Source organism: Arachis ipaensis, chromosome B5, assembly GCF_059453495.1.
Source record: "Arachis ipaensis isolate K30076 ecotype BB chromosome B5, ASM5945349v1, whole genome shotgun sequence".
Taxonomy (NCBI): domain Eukaryota; kingdom Viridiplantae; phylum Streptophyta; class Magnoliopsida; order Fabales; family Fabaceae; genus Arachis; species Arachis ipaensis.
Genome location: NC_142440.1, coordinates 102,425,120 through 102,447,547, shown reverse-complemented (window position 1 = coordinate 102,447,547; position 22,428 = coordinate 102,425,120).

Genomic DNA, 22,428 nt, shown 5'->3' with positions numbered 1-22,428 from the left:
TTCTTCATTTTCTTCATCTCAACATTTCAAGAATTCTCTACTCTGAATTTTTGCTTCGCGTGGACCGTTTGTGTTTTTGATACTTTCGCATACTCTTTCCGCCTTGCGATCCTTCAAGGTTGGTTCCTTTAACTTTTGAACTTTCTTTACTATGCTCTTGTGTTGGGAATGATTAGAGGGTTGGAAATGATTCTGTGTATGTTTGGGAGTTCCTCTTTGTATGTTGAAAATCATTCTCAAGGATATGCTTTCTTGACTTGAATTTTTGGTTGTTATTGTTGCTGTGAATCTGAGTGTGGAGTTTTCCCTTGTTGCCTCCAAATGGTGATGTCCATATGAGTATAACGCCATTTTTATCTTTATAATGTAGTTTGTCTGCTTGATTCAGAAGAGAGGTTGAAAACCATGGCCATCTTCTTCCTTGCTGTGGATGGTCCGACCTCCTACGTAATTGCCTAAATGCTTTGGTTGTTGTACCCGACTTTCCGACTTTGTTGTGATACTCTTCTTTTGTTGTATTGTAGGTATAGCTTTTATATCTCGTTTAGTAATTCTTAACATGACTTCTAAAATCCTGTCCGACTTAACTTGGGTAGATATATCTGTTCTTTCTCCTGTTCCTGTTATTGATAATAAGTATGTGAGACCCCTTCCTTGGTCACTTAATTCCATTTAGAGGATAAAGTTCAATTCTAGTTTATATGCCACAGAAATCCTAATTACCCAAATATAAGAGGATTATATATCACATATCCCATTAAGTCCAGATAATTAGAAATTTAAAAGAAATTGTTTTCAAGCTATTGTTCAAGTAAAGAGCTTTTCCAAGTTATACAAGAACTCAATTAGAACAAGGGTCATACTTCCGTTCCACCCAAATTCATAAGATAAAGAACGAAAATAATTCTTGAATTATAAATCAGTACATGAATTAAAATAGAAAAATAATAGTATCAATCCATACAATAGACAGAACTCCTAACCTTAATAGTGGAGGTTTAGTTGCTCATTATTCAGAGAGAAAAACTAGGATTCAGGTAAACTGTAAAGTGCGGAATGAGGCAGAAGAGAAGAGACGTGCCCGAAGGGCTGATTCTTTTTCCTTTTATATCTAATCCTAATTAATGTAAAATATATTTCCTAAACTAAAATAATATCTTTTCCTATTTTAAAATAAAATACAAATTCAATCAAAATTAATTTAGCTTCATGCGCAGCTTTCTGTGTGCTTGGGTACCACTTGGGGTATTCGGATCCACGCTGAACTTGGAAATTCCCAAGTTCAGCGTGGAGGAGGCAGCAGCGTTTTGCTTATTTCCCTTTGAGTCCACGCTAAACTTGGATTATCCCAAGTTCAGCGTGGAGTGAAGCGTGATTCCTCCTTTGTGCTTTTGATCCCACGCTGAACTTAGAGTTCTTCAAGTTCAACGTAGGATTGTACGTATGAAATAGAAGAGAAGGGTATACTATTATATATCGTTCAAAAGCCCTAGAAGTTATCTTTCTAATGCTGCTAGAATCACATCAATTGGATCTCTATAGCTCAAGTTATTCCTATTTGAGTGCAAGGAGGTCGGGATTGACAGCATCATTCGCTTTCTTCCTTTTCTGCTACAAAACTCCGTCAAATCCATTCAAATGCTACCTGAAATAAACAGAAATTGCAAACAGCTCAAAGTAGCATTCATAGTGGCTAAAGGTAATTAAATCTTGATTAAACTCAACAATTTGAATGCAAATTCACTTGGAATAGATAGAGAAGATGCTCTCGCATCTCAACACCAAACTTGAATTATTACTTGTCCTCAAGCAACCAAAACTAATATAGACCTAGGATGTGAATTTACATGAGAGTGAGAGTTCAATTAAGCTCATGTCTCTTCTTAAAGGGGGGTTTACAACTGCAATCCTGAATAGGTTTGGCATCTCACTATCCTTTGAATCCGAAGAATGTTAGTGTCATTCGGAATTAGAATCTGGATAATATTATGAATTCTCTAATATTTTATGCTTCAGTTTAATCCTTGAACACAGAAAATTTCCTTTAATTCTCTTTTCTTAGGTTCTTTGCACCCTGAGCCTAGCCGTGACTTTAAATGTTTTGTCTCAAGCTTTACTTGACACAAAAACACCACAAGCACATAACTGGGGAACTTTCTTTAAGTTCTGATTTTTCTTTCAGTTCCTCCCAGACAGTGGTGCTCAAAGCCTTGGGCATACTCTGCTAAATGCACTTGATCTTGCCTCTTAGTGCTCTGTCTCAAGGATTACTTGACACAATTACACTACAAGCATATGACTAGGAGAACAACTCTTTGAGCTTTTAATCATGTCAGACCTCCCTAGTCATTGATGCTCAGAGCCTTGGACCTTGCTCTTATTTTTTTTTTGCTATTTCTTTTACTTCAAGGATTAAGCTTTTGTTTACTTTAGAGAATTCATAATAGTTATCTAAATTCCTGTTCCTTATACATCAACATCCTTTGATTCAAATTCAAATATGCACTGTTCATGTCATGCATTCAGAATCACAAATAATACCACCACAGTTAAGTAAATAAGATTACTCTTAAATATAAACTCAATTTCTCATGCAATATGTCACTTCTTTTTCTTTTGACTTCAAGCTCAGTGAGAAATACATGAGACAATTTTTTTGAACCATCCACGCGCACGCCTCACCCACGCGTATACGTGGATTAAAAATTTTCACCCCAAAGCCAAAAACCCGAGAGTTGTGCGTGAAGTGTGTCAACTTTGTGCCTTCACCCACGCGTACGCATATCTCACGCGTATGCGTCGACCCTCTCAGAATAACCCACCACGCGTACGCGTTCCACACGCGTACGCGTCGCTCCCGTTTCACCACTCCACGCGCACGCATCACTGACGCGTACGCATGGGATGCCCTATATCACCCATCTTCTTTTCTTCTCTTCTTTCCATTTCTTTCCTTCTTCTCTTTTCTCTTCTCTTCTTTCCACCCTTCAACCATCACCCAATACTACCAAACACCATATAACACCATTTCTTTTAGTTAGTTGTTTAGTTAGTTTGTTTCATGTTTATTTTTTCTATTCCATTATAAGTGTTGGATTATTAACCTTGTTTACTGTTTATTGCTGCTTATTATTAATTGAATGCTATTTTAGCATAACTATTTTTGATATTCATTGTTGGATTCTTTGTTGAGGGTACAATTTTGTTACTTGGTTTCGAGTTCTTAATGCTCAATGTTTTGAATACCAAGTACTTGTACATTGCCTCCGAGTATCTTAACTCTTTTGAATTGCATGTTTTGGCCGCCATGCATTCATCTTCCATCGTTAGGCAATTGTACATTATCAATGCATTTTTTTAGGTGATGCTTGCTATGCTTGATCCGTATTCACATCACCTATTTCATGCGTTGAGATTTTGGAATTGCGAAATTGGATCAAAAGCTTACCTAAGTGACATATTTTTGAGCTCTCTAAGCTTTGTGGACCATGCTTGCTATGTGATTGATTTTCACATCCATATTATCTTTCTTAAGTTCCATAGCATCCATGTGCTCCACCTCTATGTCACTTAGGTGTTGCAAATAAACTTCAATATGTGTCATTGTTTGATGTGTAAGTTTCACATTCCATCTTGTTCATTAAAGTTACCTTGCACATCAATCAATGTCCATCCATTATCCAATTCGTAATTTCTTGACTTTGCTTGAATGCTTTTATGCTTCCTTATTGCTTTTTTGGTTGTTTTAACCTACAAGTTCTCTTCGAAGTATCTCAAGCACACTAGAATTCGTGACGTGCATACTTTCTTTGTGTAATTGTGACATATCTCTCTATGATAGTGTGTGTGTTCTAAAGGGCGCCTAATTTAGAATCACACACCTATTCTGCATCAATGTCACACTAAGTCACTCACTTCATTCTAGTAATTTACCTCATTCCAACAATTCATGCTTCCTTGGTTCTATATTTTCTCATCTTACGATGTTATTTTCTATTTTTCATGACTGATGCACCATAAGCAAAAACATAAGCGAAAGAAAAAATATGCAGCAACCGGTTGATCCGCCAGCTGAAGGTGGCAACCCGGAAAGTCACCACACCCCTTGCCCATCATTGAGTGCACAGAGGACGGTACAAACTTTTAAGTGTAGGGAGGTCGTCCGACCAGTCGGCGTTTTTGGGTGACAAGTTTCTAATCGTCTTTTATGAATTTTTGTTGTATTTTCTTATTTTGCATATAATAAGCTTAGCAAAATAATGAGATTTTTGAAGGATTTTATCTATAGGGTACCCCAATTGATTGAGAAAAACATTTTTTTTAGAACTTGCTAGAACTATACATTATGGAAAATGATTTTTGAGCTAAGAACACAAGCATGTGTGTTTTGAGCCTTAATTGTGTGGTTACATCATATAACTACTTATTTTCATTCTTGTGTGACTATTTTCTTTCTATGATTGTAATCTTTGATTTGTTTGATTCTTTATGTCCATTATTTTGTGTATACATGTACTTATATGATTGAGGCCATTGTTTCAAATAGTTCACTTGCCGAAATAGCCTACCTTTTATTTTCCATTGTTAGCAAATTTTGAGCCTATACTTAACCCATTTGTTCTTAATTTTAGCACATTACAAGCCTAAGTGAAAAACAATAAATGTTCCTTGTTTGGATCTTTGATTAGCTTAGGCTAGTGAGAGTGTATCATTTGATTTTGGGAGAGTTGGGAACATTGGGTAAAGATAAAAGTGTATTTTACAGTTTTGTTAAAAATCATGGGAATTTGGTACATACTCATGTATCAATTATGTTTAAACCATATGCATTGATATTTTTGTGTATATTTTAGTTTGAAAAGAAAAAAAAAAGAATGAGAAAAATAGAAAAAAATAATATAAAAAAATAGATAGAAAAATAAGAAAAAGAAAAGTAATAAAAAGGGAACAAAATACCCCAAAGTAAAGTTCAATAAAAATCAATGCATATGTGTGGTGATCAAAAGAGAATGCATGAGTATGTGAAAAAGTAAAGAATGGGAAGTTAGGTTAACTTTGAGATTGTATAGGTTACTATATAGGTTAGGTAGGAAGTTTAAGCTTATCAAAGATTCAAATTCTAGGCCACTTGACCAAATATACACCCTTACCTTGACCCTAGCCCCATTACAACCTATGGGAAAGTCCTCATGATATTTGTATGCATGCATGAAATAATTGTTGATTTGTTAGATGAAAAACAAATCTTAGAAAGCATGATTAGGGGAGAATTGAGTGAATCAACCGCATACACTTGAGTGACTAGAGCGGATATACATCAGGTGAGGGTTCGATCGCTCAATTACATGCTTCCACCTATGATCATCTTTTCTTGAAAGTTGTGAACTATTTTTAATAAATCAATTCAATTGTGGGTTTGCTTTGATTGCTATTTAGCCCTTGTACTTTTATATGTATTCTTGGGAATTGAATTATTTTGACCAAGTAGTTGCATTCATTTAGATAGTTGCATATAGGTAGATTGCATGTAGGTAGCTTGCATTGAATAAATGTTGATACCCTTTGTTTCTTTCTTGAGTTTAGCATGAGGACATGCTTGGTTTAAGTGTGGGAAGGTTTGATAAACACCAATTTTGTGGTTTATCTTATGCTAAATTTAGGGAATTTTATCAACTTTTCTCACATTTATTCAATGAAATAGCATGGTTTTGTAATTCTCCCTTAAATTGTGCTTAAGTGTAAAAAAAATGCTTCTTAAGCCCTTAAATTGGTGATTTTAATTCACCTTAATCCCATTCGATGCCTTGATGTGTTTGTTGAGTGATTTCAGGTTCATAAGGCAAGTATTGGATGGAAGAAATGAAGAGTAAAGCATGCAAATGGAGAATTCATGAAGAAAGGAGCATTTGGAGAATTGAGGGCCACGCGCACGCGTCATCCATGCGTACGCGTGTGTTGGAGATTTGCAAGCCACGCGCACGCGTCACCCACGCGTACGCGTGAGTAGGAGTTTTGGCCAACGACGCGCACACGTCACCCACGAGTACACGTGATGCTCGGCACGTGACTCACTTAAAGTGAAATTGCTGGGGGCGATTTCTGAGCTGCCCAGGCTCAAATTCGACTCGTTTCTGAGGGTATTTCATGCAAAATTGAAGATTGAGCAAAGGCGGAGCACTTAGTTAGTCATGATGAGCCTTTACTTAGTTTTCTAGAGAGAAAAGTGATGCGTGAGCATCTTTCCTATCTTTTCCTAGTGAATTTGCATCTAATTTGTTGAGTTTAATAAAGAATTAATTATCTTTTAGCCAATATAGATGCTACTTTGAGTCTTTTGCAACTTGTTTATTTTAGGTAGCATTCGGCGGAATTTGATGGAGTTTCTGCAGCACAAGAATCAAAGGAGATGGCAGCGAGGAGCGACGCGTACGCGTGACTGACGCATACGCGTGATTTGGAAGTATCCATGGCGACGCGTGCGCGTGACTGACGCATACGCGTAATTTGAAGATTTGCTCAGCGACGCGTGCGCGTGACTGACGCGTACGCGTGGCTCGCGGAAAAGACCATTGACCCGTGCGCGTAACCCACGCGTACGCGTGACATGCGCAACGTGCAGAAAATGCAGAAAGACGCTAGGGTCGATTTTTGGGCTGTTTTGATCCAGTTTCCAGCCCAGAAAACACAGATTAGAAGCTACAGAATGGACAAATCAAGTGGTCCCGACCCATCAGCTGAAGACTTGTTAATTAATTCGAATTTAAATTCAAATCTTATTTTAGGAAAAGATATTATTTTAATTTTAATTTTAGAAATTTGATTTTTAAATTATTAGGATTAGTTATAAAAGGGATCCCAACAGGGTGGTTCCAACACAACATTTAGACCACAACATTATTCCAATTTATAATTTACAATCCTTATTTTCTACTCTGAACCATGAGCAACTAATCCTCCATTGTTAAGGTTAGGAGCTCTGTCTATTTCTATGGATTGATTTTATTGCTTTATCTATTTTAATTTATGTATGGATTTATAATTTAAGAATTGTTTTCGCTCTTTATTTTATGAATTTGGGTGGAACGGAAGTATGACCCTCCTTCTATTTGAGTTCCTGTAAAACTTGGAAAATCTCTTTACTTGAACAACAGCTTGAACATATTATCCTAAATTTTAATTATCTGGATTTAACAGGATACGTGACATATAATCCTTTTATTTTTTGGTAATTAAAATTTTTGTGGCATATAAACTGGAATTTGATCATGTAGCTTCTAATTGGAATTAATTGACCAAGGAATTGGCAGTTAGTGAATTTTAGAGGAGACTAGAAAGGTCTAAGGAATTAGGGTCTAGTCACATATAGTTTGCAGTAAATTAAATCCTACATATTAAAATAATTAGTAAGAAAAGTTAATCCGAAAAAATAGATAACTCTGAAGCCTTAACTATTTTCCCATATTTTATTCCACACCTATTCACCTGCCTGTCTTCAACTTTGAATTTACTTTTTAATGCTGTTGAACTTCCAACACTATTTTCTGTTTGTCTAACTAAGCCTATCAAATACTATTGTTGCTTAATCCATCAATCCTCGTGGGATCGACCCTTACTCACGTAAGGTATTACTTGGTACGACCCGGTGCACTTGCCGGTTAGTTTGTGGGTTATAAATTCCACACCAAAAAGCTCCCTCTTCTCTCTAGAATTAGGTTAGGATTAGGTTAATTTCTCTTAGATCTAGATTTGATTACTTGATTTCATCTTGTTTCCTCTACAATTACTTGTTCTAATACTTCAATTCTTCTTAGTTCTTTTGTTAATTTTACTTTCATGTCTCTTTTATGTTCATACACTCATGTTGGATTTGGATCTCCTTTAATGCAATTTAATATTTGATATTCTTTTGATTGTTGATTTGAGTTGTGATCTCACTTTCCTTGCAATTGGTAGTTGGTAGATTTTACTATTTCTTGCAATTTATTATGCTTTCCTTTTATGCCATCCAAGTGTTTGACAAAATGCTTGGTTGGATGTTAGAATAGGTTTTGAGCATTCTTGGCTTGGAAAGAGAAATTAGGTGATCCTGAGTCATGGATACCCAACCCATGTTGGTGATCTAGAGTTGTTAGCTAGTATTGTTTCCATTGATTCTAATCTCTTGCTAATTCAATTCGTGAGTTGGTCAGGACATTTGGATTGAGATTAGCTAGTATTGTTAGAATTTCTCCAAGTGTGAAGATAATATGTTACCTTCTTCCATCGTCAGGGATGACGTAATAAGATAAATTTTTGTTAATTATTGATATTAGTGACTAGGATAGAAAGCCTATATTCTTAACCCTTGCCATGAATGTCTCTTTATTACTTGCTTTCTTTACTTGCTTGATTTACTTTTCTTGTCATTTAATTTCTTGCCCCCCTTTTATCAATCAAACCCCCTTTACACCTTCATAGCCAATAATTGACCACTTCATTTCAATTCCTTGTGAGACGACCCGAGGTTTAAATACTTTGGTTAATTCTTATTGGGGTTTGTACTTGTGACAACCAATATTTTTGTATGTGAGGATTCTTTGTAGGTTTAGAACTATACTTGAAACGAGATTTTATTTGTGAAATTCTAAACTATACAAGAAACTGAGCATCATGCGCACGCACACTTATGTGCGCACGCACACACAGGGCAAGGCTTGCTGTTGAGAGCTGATGAGGGGAAAATCGATCCCACACAAACTAACCGGCAAGTGAATCGGGTCGCATCAAGTAGTAATAACACACAGGAGTGAGGTCGATCCCACAGGGATTAATGGATTAAGCAACTTTAGTATAGGTGATGAATTTAGTTAAGCTAATATTGATGAATCGAGTGGAAATTGATTGACAGAATGTAAATAGCAATGAATTTAAGTTGCAGAATGTAAATTTACTGAAGCTTAAACGGCAAGAAACTTAAATGGCTAAATCTTAAAGTGCAAGAAATTTAAAAGGGCTGAAACTTAAATTGCAAGAAATGTAAATTACTGAATCTTAGAGTGCAAGAAATTAAAATTGCAGAATCTAAATTACGAGGAAACTTAAATTTCATGAATTATAAAGGAAATTGGGTGCAGGGATTCAAACAGCAAGACAAATCAAATGAAAATTGAAATTAGAGAAGTTTAAAAATGAAGAAAATTAGAGAAAGTGGTTCATCAGAGATCGGAGATATTCTAATCCTTCATGAATCAATTGGGTCTCAACTCCCTCCTCAATCATTTGAGTAGATCTATGACGAATTGAAATTGATTGGATCCCAATTCCTTGGTAATCCAATCTCTCTAATCACAATCAATCTTGCTAATTCCTTGATCTAATTGTCATGAGAAGAGGTTAAGTGCAAATCTTTCATCCATAAGCCACACCAACTCTCAAGATCTCAATTCCTCCTGAATGGTGTTGATCAAGAGAGTAGTGAAGGATAGAGCTCCAATTCTAATGGAAGTGATTCCCCTTTCGAGGCTCACACAAGTATTCAATTGAATTCAACCCCCTTCCGGAGTGAAAAATTCTAAATCAAAACAGAAGATATCCAATTGCTACAAAAATGAATTGAGAAGAAGAAGAATTTCATTGATTCATTGGAATTACAATAGAGCTCCTCCCCCTAATGAATTTGGGATTTAGTTCATCATTGCTCAAGTAAAACCAGAAACAGAAAGTTGCAGAGAGAAAAATACAGAAGAAAATACAAAAAGGAAACACAAATGTCTCAGATCTGTAACTAACTACATAGCCCCAATTCCCTACTGACCAACTCTCTTTCTAAATCAAATTTCCTTCTATTTATACACTTTCCAAATTGGTCTTCAAGTCCTTGGATTGGGACTTTTTTGAAGCAAGCAAGAATGGGTCTCATGATGTCGAAGAGGGCAATTGGCAATTTACATTTTTGATCTGCATGGGTGCTCAATTAAACTTGCGCTGGTGTCAATGTTAGCCTCAACGTTTGCAAGAAAACGTTGAATCAAACGTTGGCTTGAGAAAGGATTTCCAAAGGGCTGGGCGTTGGTGCCAACGTTGGACTCAACGTTGTTGCACCAACATTTTTCATCCCACGCGTGCGCGTCGCCTACTCGTACGCGTCAAAACGGCGTTTTGCGCGTGTGCATCGCTCACACGTCTCGATTGCAATTTTTCAAATCCAATTTTGGGTTGCTCATCGCAGACATTGGAGGCAACATTTGAGGCAACGTTGGCCCTCCAACGTTTGTTATGTCACGCGCACGCGTGATCTACGCATACACGTGAATGGTCAATTTTGCTATTTCACGCGTGCGCGTGACTCATGCTTACGCGTGGATTAAGAGATTTTCCACTTTCACGCGTACGCGTCACCTAAAATTTTTCTGGCTCCAGAATTGAAAACCATCGAAGACGTTAGAGGTAACATTGGACTTCCAACGTTCTCTCCAACGCCAGCACCAGTATTCTGTAGCTTCCCACATTTTAAGCAACGTTGGATCACCAACGTTGCCCTCAACGTTGGCACCCATTTCTTCTTTCCAAACGCGTTGCCTTCTACGTTGGTGGATCAACGTTGCCACCAACATTGCATCTCCCTCTCTTCTTCAATACTCTTTTACTTTGTTTCTTCCTCTTCTTTCTTGCTTCTTTCTTGCCTCATTTCTTCCTACAATTAATCAAATAATTGCCTCAAAGTTTGCTATAATCATGAGGTATTTGCATCATTCATAACATTTAGTAAAAGTGGCATAAAACCTTATGATAAAGCACATAAACAACCATGTTTAATTGATTTAGGAAATGCATGAAGTTTCAATCCAAATACTTACTTATTGTGCAAGAAAGTGCATAAAAACTTAATGAAACAAGAGAAAAGTGCTTGTGAAACTAGCATAAGATGACTTGTTATCACAACACCAAACTTAAATCTTGCTTGTCCCCAAACAAGCACTAAAATAAGAAACAGGCATGAAAACAGATAAGCATATATGTCCTTATTAGTGAGTAATTGAATTTGGCTCATGGGGTTTTATGCAGATAGAATGCAGCTCAATTATTGTCAACTTTCAAATGTTAAATATCCCTGTGAGTGTTAACTAGAGTTGCTGCTATAAGACCTTATTCTATATTGGTCCTTGTGAGATTTTATTTCTTTCCTTTGCTTTAGAAACTTATTTATCAATTGTAGCTTAGTGTCAAGTGTTGCTTTAACTTCTTAGCTCAATTTTCAATCAACACCTCTTCACTATAGACACTTGGCTCACAATTCTTCTTAAGACATTGGTGCCAAGCACCTCTTTAGGTTACTAAATACCTTGTAACTAGGTTGCTCTTGATAATGGACTTTTGGTTGATAATCCCAGGTTAGTTAACCCAAGTTACCAAGTGTTGAAACACTCCTTAGAACCTAATCATCCAAGCAGATCCTAGTACAGAGACACCACAGACATATGTCTTAAGGTCCAAGCTATTGGTGTCTAGCTTTTATTCTTTGTTTCTTTCATTTGTTTGTTGCCAATTCTTAGCTTTTCTTTCTTTCTTTCTTACTTTTTCTTTTCTTCCAAGGACATTTATTCATCAAATATTCATAGCAGCAACTACGTTTACACTTGAAAGAAACATTCTACCTTGCAGCTTTTATTATTGAGCTTACAAACTAATCAAGCAATTACCACCACTGATCCTTATTCTAATGTCTACCATATTGGACTTTTATAGCTTTTGTTTTAACCTTTTCTTTTATTATACAAAAGGGGGTACATGAGAAGCATTCAAGCAGATGAAAATAAAGCAAGTACTTATACCAGAATACTTAGCAGACATCAGAAATTGCACTAATTAGATTAATCAGCAGGGTATATAGAAACTTCCAATTTAGAACATTTCAAAGCAAAAGGAATTAAGTGACAATACAACCTCATGGGAATGTCTTCCAGCTTTTCTTTTGTCATCATCATCTATAACTTTTGCATTTCTTTTGGTGATGATGTATGATTCTTTCAAAAGGTCGAATGCTTTCCTGCATAATCATTGGAAGTTGCTTGTTCCCCAAGCACTTAAGAAAATGGTTAGCATGCATGAACTGCTGTAGGTTTTTAAACTTACTTTGGTGTGGGAACACTAAACTTAGTCCCTTGCTACTGTCCATAGTAAGATTACTCATATGCATGAAACCCTGTGGTTTTATTAGGTAAACCAGTAAAAAATATCAAGCAGCTGTCAAGGAATTTCCCTGATTGCTTTGGAATTTATGACTCCTGATGTTCTTCAAAGGGTTATAGTGTCTTTCCATTAAATCTTGGTGGGACACCAAACTTAAAATTAAACATTCACCCTTTTTATACTCCTTTTGGTGTACAGCACCAAACTTAATTCCTTGCAATACAAGGGAACTCTTGAATTTTTATTGAAATAGCTATGAAAAGAAAACTACCTCCGGTTGGGTTGCCTCCCAACAAGCGCTTGTTTATCGTTATTAGCTTGACGTCCTTCATCCTTGTTTATCCCAGCTCCTGAATGCTCTCTTCTTTGTTCCAAGATCCTCCCAGGTAATGCTTGACTCTGTGACCATTTGCTGTGAATGTGTCCTTTGTAGCTTCATTCAGAAGTTCAAGGCTTCTATATGGAGAAATCTTGGTCACCAGATAAGGTATCCAGTCCATTTGGACTTGAGTTTGCCAGGAAAAACCTTGAGCCCGGAGTTATATAGAAGCACTTGTTGTCCTGGTTTGAACTCCCTTTTCAAGATTTTCTTGTCATGCCACTTTTTAGCTCTCTCCTTGTATATCTTTGCATTCTCATAAGCTTCCAATCTGAACTCATCCAGCTCATTGAGTTGCAGTAGCCTTTTCTCTCCTACTGCTTGAGAGTCAAGATTGAGGAGCCTAGTGGCCCAATATGCTTTGTATTCAAGTTCCACAAGAAAGTGAGAGGATTTGCCATAGATTAGCTGAAAGGGTGACTTTCCAATTGGAATTTTGAATGCTGTTCTATATGCCCATAGAGCATCATCCAACTTTCTAGCCTAGTCTTTCCTTGTGATCCCAACTGTCTTCTCCAAGATTCTCTTCAGCTCCCAATTTGCCAATTCAGCCTGTCCATTAGTTTGAGGGTGGTATGGTGTAGCCACTTTGTGAATTACTCCATATTTGTGAAGCAGCTTTTCCATCTGTTTATTACAAAAATGGCTACCACCATCACTAATAAGGCCTTTAGGCACCCCATATCTGGTGAAAATGTGTCTCTTAAGAAATTAAAGGACAATTGGTGCATCATAGGTGGTTGTGGCTATCGCCTCCACCCATTTGAAGACATACTCCACTGCCACCAGAATGTATTTGAAGGAATAGGATGGAGGAAAGGGTCCCATAAAATCTATACCCCAGAGATGAAATAGTTCCACTTCCAAACTGAAGTTTTGAGGCATTTTGTTCCTCTTTGTTAGCCCTCCAACCTTTTGACATTCATTGCATTGGTGCATAAATTTTCTGGCATCTTTGAATATAGTTATCCAATAAAATCCACTTTGAAGCACTTTAGCAGCTGTTCTTTTTGGCCCAAAATGTCCACCATAAGCTGAACTATGACAGTGCCACAATATGTCTCTCATCTCATTTTCAGGGATACACCTTCTAATCATCCCATCTGGACACCACTTAAACAAGAATAGCTCGTCCCACAAGAATTTTTTGGCTTCATTACACAGCTTCTTCACTTGTTATTTGGTAAACTCTTGAGGAATCTTTCTTCCCACCTTGTAGTTTACAATGTCAGCAAACCAAGGTACTTGCTTTATTTGGAGAAGATGTTCATTTGGGAACTTTTTATTCACTGGTTGTGGTGTATCTTGGTTGGCCTCTTGTGGTAATCTTGACAAATGATTTGCCACTTGATTCTCGCTTCTTTTCCTTTCCTTCACCTCAATGTCAAATTCTTGTAGCAGCAATACCCACCTAATAAGCCTTGGCTTGGAATCCTGTTTAGACATTAGATACTTGAGAGCAGCATGATCAGTGTATACTATAACTTTTGAACCAATCAAGTATTGTCTAAAATTTGTCAAATGCATACACAATAGCAAAAAGCTCCTTCTCTGTGGTGGTATAATTCTTTTGTGCTTCATTTAACACCTTGTTTTCATAATATATGACATGGTGCAGCTTGTCTTTCTTTTGCCCCAATACAGCACCAATTGTAACATCACTTATATCACATATAAGTTCAAAAGGAAGTCCCCATTCAGGGGGTGTGATGATTGGTGCTGTAGTGAGTTTCTCTTTCAAGGCAAAGGCATGCTTGCAATTGTAATCAAAGATGAAAGGATTATCAACCACTAGCAAATTGCTCAGTGGTTTGGCTATTTTTGAAAAATCTTTGATGAATCTTCTATAAAACCCAGCCTGCCCAAGGAAACTTCTCACTATTTTTACATTGACAGGGACAAGAAGTTTTTCTATGAAATGACATTTTTCTATGAAACCTTATGCCAAAGAAATATACCCTCTGGTACCATGAAATGACATTTTTCCCAATTCAAAACTAAATTTGTTTCTTGGAATCTTTTCAAAACAAGGGTTAGATGTTGCAGACAAGCATCAAAAGAGTTACCAAAGACAGAGAAATCATCCATAAAGACTTCTAGAAATTTTTCTACCATGTCAGAGAATATGGAGAGTGAAGAACTGAAGATTGATGGTTTAGAAGTTATAGTAAACTCTCGTTGCAAGTATAGTTACTAAACCAAGCAATCAACCTTTCTTACAAAAGTTTTGGTTGTCACAAATAAAAAACCTCTTTAAAATTGATAACCATGTATTTAAACCTCGGGTCGTCTTCTCAAGGAATTGCAACGAGGTATATTCTTATTATTGGTTATGCAAAGGTATGTTTTAGGGTTTTGGATTAAGGTAAAAAGTTAGTTGAATGACAAGTAAAATAAAATAATAATAACTGTAAAATAAACTCTTGGCAAAGTATGAGAACTAGAAGTCCTGTCCTAGTTATCCTTATCGATTGTGATGAGAGTTGGATTTTTCTCCCACTTTGTTAACCTCTAACTATGAAGGTAAGTTAAGTGGATGAATTAATTTCGATTCCTCAAGTCCCAGTCTTTCCTTAGGAAAAGTTAGAGTTATTGGAACTCGAATTAATTCTTGAAGAATTCCAATTTTCAATCAACAATGAGTTTGATAACTCGAGAGTCACCAATTAATCAACCAAAGCCAAAAGGGGAGAAATTCTATTTGAATGAAAATAATTTGGATAAATGGAGAACATTAATAAATTAAAGAAAGCAATCATAAGTCTGAAATACCTTAAATTATATTAAATAAAATATTCAAATTTAACATGAAAAAGGTTCATAAGCCAATTTGGCAACATTTGTAGATACGAATAAAAGCATTAAAGTAAAAGTAGAATAGAAACATAAATAAAAGTAAATATTAAACCTGGAATGAAGAAACGAAGAAATCCTAATCCTAATCCTAAATCCTAAGAGAGAGGAGAGAACCTCTCTCTCTAAAAACTACATCTAAAACTAAAATTATGAATTATGAGAGCATGATTATGAATGGATACATTCTCCCACTTTATAGCCTCTAATCTGTGTTTTCTGGGCCACAAACTGGGTCGAAAACAGCCCAGAAATCGCTGGAGGTGAAATCTGCCACGCTGGTTTTTCGTCACTGTGATGTGTCTGCGTGGATCACGCGTTCGCGTCATCTAGCTTCGAGGCAACTATGGCATATTATATATCAAATCGAAGCCCCGGACGTTAGCTTTCCAACGCAATTGGAACCGTGTCATTTGGACCTCTGTAGCTAAAGTTACAGCCGTTTGAGTGCGAGAGGGTTATGCTGACAACTTTGCAGTTCCTTCAACTTCTTGTATTCCTTCCAGTTTTGCATGCTTCCTTTCCATCCTCTGAGCTATTCCTGTCCTGTAATCTCTGAAAGCACTTAACGCACTATCAAGGCATCTAATGGTAATAAGAGAGGATTAATATTAGCAAAGATAAGTCCAAAGAAACATGTTTTCAATTAAAGCACATAATTAGGAAGGCAATTGTAAAACCATGCAAATAGTATGAATAAGTGGGTAAAGAGTAGATAAAAACCACTCAATTGAGTACAAGATAAACTATAAAATAGTGGTTTATCAGAGAGCATACACCTTTGGAAAGTTTCTGGAGCATTGCAGAGCCCAAAAGGCATCCTCCTATAAGCGAAGACTCCAAATGAACAGGTGAATGAGGTTTTCTCTTGATCCTTGGGGTCCAGCACTATTTGTTTATATCCAGAATACCCATCCAAGAAGTAGTAAGAAGCATGGCCGGCCAATCTTTCTAGCAACTGATCAATGAAAGGGAGAGGAAAATGATATTTCCTTGTAGCCTCATTCAATCTTCTATAATCAATGCACATCCTCCACCTAGTCACTGTCCTTGTAGGGATTAACTCATTCTTCTCATTGAATATGACTGTCATTCCTCCCTTCTTTGGCATAACATGGACCGGACTTACCCAAGGGCTATCAGAGATTGGGTATATTATTCCCGCATTCCACAGCTTCATCACCTCCTTTTGAACCACTTCCTTCATGGTTGGGTTGAGCCTTCTGATAGTTGAGAATTTGTCGTTCGGTCTAGATTTTCTTCTTAGAGAAAGGAATTACTTCGTTGTAAGCATAGCTCCAAACCAATAAACAACTCTCACATCAAATTAAAATTATGGTTTTGTCACAAGTACAAACCCCAAATAAGAATTAACCAAAGTATTTAGACTCCAGGTCGTCTCCCTAGGATTGCAATGAAGTGTATGCTTATCGGCAATGAGAATGTAAGGGGGGTTTGGTTTATAAAAGGACAATAAAATAAAAGGGCAATAATTTAAATGATAAGAAGAGTAAATCAAGCAAATAACTAAAGAAAGCAAGATAACAGACTCTTAGCTAAGACTTAGGTAATTGAGATCACTATCCTTGTCAACAATTCAAATATTGATAATTATGAGGAACCGAGCTCATTAGGTCTACTCACTAAAGCCTTAAGTACGTAAGATCTACTCCTAGGCTTGGAGTACATCAAATGGCTTGATCAACATCAATCCATAAGTCCCAACCTAGCTACTAATTGACATAGTAGTAGGCTAGAGTCAATGGTTATCAAATTGATCCCCAAGGGTTCTGGAATTACCAATTCAATGAAGCCCAAGGACTCAAGATCACTCAATCCCCTTGGCCTAGACCAAGGGTGGTGCACGAAATTGTGATGTCCAGGCTCAAACAATCCCTGGTAATGGCTCCAAAGCTTGGTGCTCTGATCTTAATTCATAATTGTCACAACTTCGATACAACTAACCAGCAAGTGCACTGGGTCGTCCAAGTAATACCTTACGTGAGTAAGGGTCGAATCCCATGGAGATTGTTGGTATGAAGCAAGCTATGGTCACCTTGTAAATCTCAGTCAGTCGGATATAAATGGATAATGGTGTTTTCGAATTTAATATAATAAGATAGGGATAGAAATACTTATGTAAATCATTGGTAGGAATTTCAGATAAGCGAATGGAGATGCTTTTCGTTCCTCTGAACCTCTGCTTTCCTGCTGTCTTCATCCAATCAGTCTTACTCCTTTCCATGGCTGGCTTTATGTGATACATCACCACTGTCAATGGCTACTTTCGGTCATCTCACGGGAAAATGATCCAATGCCCTGTCACGGCACGGCTAATCTTCTGGAGGCATCACCCTTGCCAATGGCTTCATCTTATCCTCTCAGTGAATAATATGCTCACGCACCCTGTCATGGCACGGCTATTCATCTGTCGATTCTCGATCATGCTGGAATAGGATTTACTATCCTTTTGCGTCTGTCACTAACGCCCTGCAATCGCGAGTTAGGAGCTCGTCACAGTCATTCAATCATTGAATCCTACTCGGAATACCACAGACAAGGTTTAGACTTTCCGGATTCTCTTGAATGCCGCCATCATTCTAGCTTACGCCACGAAGATTCTGGTTAGGAGATCTAAGAGATATTCATTCTAGCTTAATTCATGTAGAACAGAAGTGTTTGTCAGGCACGCGTTCATAAGGGAGAAGGATGATGAGCGTCACACATAATCATCACCTTCATCACGTTCTTGGGTGCGAATGGATATCTTAGAAGCGAAATAAGATGAATTGAATAGAAAACAATAGTACTTTGCATTAATCTTTGAGGAACAGCAGAGCTCGACACCTTAATCCATGGAGTGTAGAAACTCTACCGTTGAAAATACATAAGTGAGAGGTCCAGGCATGGTCGAGATGGCCAGCCCCCTAAACGAGATCAATAGTCTCCTAAGATGAACAATGGAATAAAACTGAGACCAAAGATCCTCATACAATAGTAAGAGGTCCTATTTATAATAAACTAGCCACTAGGGTTTACATGAGTAAGTAATTGATGCATAAATCCACTTCCGGGGCCCACTTGGTGTGTGTTTGGGCTGAGCTTAAGTGTAGCACGTGCAGAGGCCATTTGTGGAGTTGAACGCCAGTTTCTGTGCCAGTTTGGGCGTTCAACTCTGGTTTTGGATCCTTTTCTGGCGCTGGACGCCAGATTTGGGCAGAAGGCTGGCGTTGAACGCCAGTTTACGTCCTCTATTCTTGGCCAAAGTATGGACTATTATATATTGCTGGAAAGCCCTGGATGTCTACTTTCCAACGCAATTGGAAGCGCGCCATTTCAAGTTCTGTAGCTCCAGAAAATACACTTTGAGTGCAGGGAGGTCAGAATCCAACAGCATCAGCAGTCCTTCTTCAACCTCTGAATCTGATTTCTGCTCAAGTCCCTCAATTTCAGCCAGAAAATACCTGAAATCACAGAAAAACACACAAACTCATAGTAAAGTCCAGAAATGTGAATTTAACATAAAAACTAATGAAAACATCCCTAAAAGTAACTAGATCCTACTAAAAGCATACTAAAAACAATGTCAAAAAGCGTATAAATTATCCGCTCATCACAACACCAAACTTAAATTGTTGCTTGTCCCCAAGCAACTGAAAATCAAATAGGATAAAAAGAAGTGAATATACTATAAATTCCAAACTATCAATGAAACATAGCTGCAATCATATGAGCGGGACTTATAGCTTTTGCCTCTTGAATAGTTTTGGCATCTCGCTTTATCCATTGAGGTTCAGAATGATTGGCATCTATAGGAACTTCAGATTTCGAATAGTGTTATTGACTCTCCTAGTTCAGTATGATGATTCTTGAACACAGCTTCTTTATGAGTCTTGGCCGTGGCCCTAAGCACTTTGTTTTCCAGTATTACCACTAGATACATAAATGCCACAGACACATAATTGGGTGAACCTTTTCAGATTGTGACTCAGCTTTGCTAAAGTCCCCAATTAGAGGTGTCCAGGGTTCTTAAGCACACTCTTCTTTTGCTTTGGACCTTGACTTTAACCGCTCAGTCTCAAGTTTTCACTTGACACCTACACGCCACAAGCACATGGTTAGGGACAGCTTGGTTTAGCCGCTTAGACCAGGATTTTATTCCTTTAGGCCCTCCTATCCACTGATGCTCAAAGCCTTGGGATCCTTTTTAATTGCCCTTGCCTTTTGGTTTTAAGGGTTATTGGCTTTTTGCTCTTGCCTCTTGGTTTTAAGAGCTTTTGGCTTTTTCTGCTTGCTTTTTCTTTTTCTTTCTATAATTATTTGTTTTTTTCGCCTATTTTTTTTTCTTTTTTTTTTCTGCAAGCTTTGTTCTTTGCTGCTTTTTCTTGCTTCAAGAATCATTTTTATGATTTTTCAGATTATCAAATAACATGTCTTCTTGTCATCATTCTTTCAAGAGCCAACATATTTAACAACTTCAAAAGACATATGCACTGTTCAAGCATACATTCAGAAAACAAGAAGCATTGTCACCACATCAATATAATTAAACTAAGTTCAAGGATAAATTCGAGACTCATGTACTTCTTGTTCTTTTGAATTAAAACATTTTTCATTCAAGAGAGGTGATGGATTCATAGGACATTTATAACTTTAAGACAAAGTTACTAACTACTAATGATCATGTAATGAAGGCACAAACATAGATAAGCACATAACATAGAAAACGAAGAAACAGAGAAAGCAAGAACAAGGAATGAATCCACCTTAGTGATGGTGGCGTTTCCTTCTTGAGGAACCAATGATGTCCTTGAGCTCTTCTATGTCTCTTCCTTGTCTTTGTTGCTCCTCCCTCATTGCTTTTTGATCTTCTCTTATTTCATGAAGCATGATGGAGTGCTCTTGATGTTCCACCCTTAGTTGTCCCATATTGGAACTCAGTTCTTCTAGGGAGGTGTTGATTTGCTCCCAATAATTTTGTGGAGGAAAGTGCATTTGAGGCATCTCCGGGATCTCATGGAAATGAGCTTCTTGCGCCTCTTGAGCTCCATGATTGGGCTCTCTTGCTTGCTCCATCTTTTTCTTAGTGATGGGCTTGTCCTCTTTAATGAGGATATCTCCCTCTATGTCAATCCCAGCCGAATTGCATAGGTGGCAAATGAGGTGAGGAAAGGCTAACCTTGCCATGGTGGAGGACTTGTCAGCCACCTTGTAGAGTTCTTGAGGTATAATCTCATGAACTTCCACCTCTTCTCCAATCATAATGCTATGGATCATGATGGCCCGGTCTATAGTAACTTCAGACCGGTTGCTAGTGGGAATGATTGAGCATTGAATAAACTCCAACCATCCTCTAGCCACAGGCTTGAGGTCCAATCTTCTTAGTTGAACCGGCTTGCCTTTGGAGTCAATCTTCCATTGAGCTCCTTCTACACATATGTCCATAAGGACTTGGTCCAACCTTTGATCAAAGTTGACTCTCCTTGTGTAGGGGCGTGCGTTCTCTTCCATATATGGTAAGTTGAACGCCAACCTCACATTCTCCGGACTAAAATCTAAGTATTTCCCCCGAACCATTGTAATATAGTTCTTTGGATCCGGGTTCTTACTTTGATCATGGTTCTTGGTGATCCATGCATTGGCATAGAATTCTTGAACCATTAGGATGCCGACTTGTTGGATGGGATTTGTTAGAACTTCCCAACCTCTTCTTTGAATTTCATGTCGGATCTCCGGATACTCATTTCTTTTGAGTTTAAAAGGGACCTCAGGGATCACCTTCTTCTTGGCCACAACATCATAGAAGTGGTCTTGATGGGCTTTGGAGATGAACCTTTCCATCTCCCATGACTCGGATGTGGAAGCTTTTGTCTTCCCTTTCCCTCTTCTAGAGGATTCTCCAGTCTTAGATGCCATCAATGGTAATGGAAAAACAAAAAAGCTATGCTTTTACCACACCAAACTTAGAATATTGCTCGCCCTCGAGCAATAAACAAAAGAATATAAGAAGAAGAAGAAGAAATATGGAGAGGGAGAGGGAGATGTGGTTTCGGCCAAGGATAGTGTAGAGGGGTGTGTTGTGTGAATTTGATGAAGAATGGAGGTATTTATATAGGGAAGGGAGGGGGGTTAAGTTTCGGCTATATGGGTGGGTTTGGGTGGGAAATTGGTTTTGAATTTTGAAGGTAGGTGGAGTTTATGAGGTAGGTTTATGGGGAAGAGTGGATGGATATGAGTGGTGAAGAGGTGATGGGGAAGAGAGTTTGAGGTGATTGGTGAAGGGTTTTTGGGGAAGAGTGTTTATGGGGTTGTGTGAAAGAGAGTGGTGAGAAGAGGTGAGTGGAGGTAGGTGGGGATCCACAGATCCTGAGTGGATCTTGTGGGGTCCACAGATCCTGAGGTGTCAAGGCATTTACATCCCTGCACCCATTAGGCATGTAAAAATGCCTTTGTACCCAACTCTGGACGTTCAGCGCCAGGTTGGTGGCTATTTTGGGCGTTCAACGCCCAATTGTGTGCCATTTCTGGCGTTGAACGCCAGAACCATGCCTGTTCTGGCGTTCAGCGCCCAGAAGCTGCCCATTTTGGGCGTTCAGCGCCAGAACCATGCTCTGTTCTGGCGCTGAACGCCAGACAGATGCTCCTCCAGGGTGTGATTTTTCTTCTGCTGTTTTTGATTCCGTTTTCAATTTTTATATTTATTTTGTGACTCCACATGATCATGAACCTAAGAAAAACATGAAAAAAAAACAATAAAAATAAGAATTAGATAAACATTGGGTTGCCTCCCAACAAGCACTTCTTTAATGTCAATAGCTTGACAGTGGGCTCTCATGGAGCCTCACAGATGTGCAGAGCTTTGTTGAGACTCTCCAACACCAAACTTAGAGTTTGGATATGGGAGTTCAACACCAAACTTAGAGTTTGGTTGTGGCCTCCCAACACCAAACTTAGAGTTTGACTGTGGGGGCTCTGGTTGACTCTGCTTGGAGAGAAGCTTTTTCTGCTTCCTCTCCATGGTTGCAGAG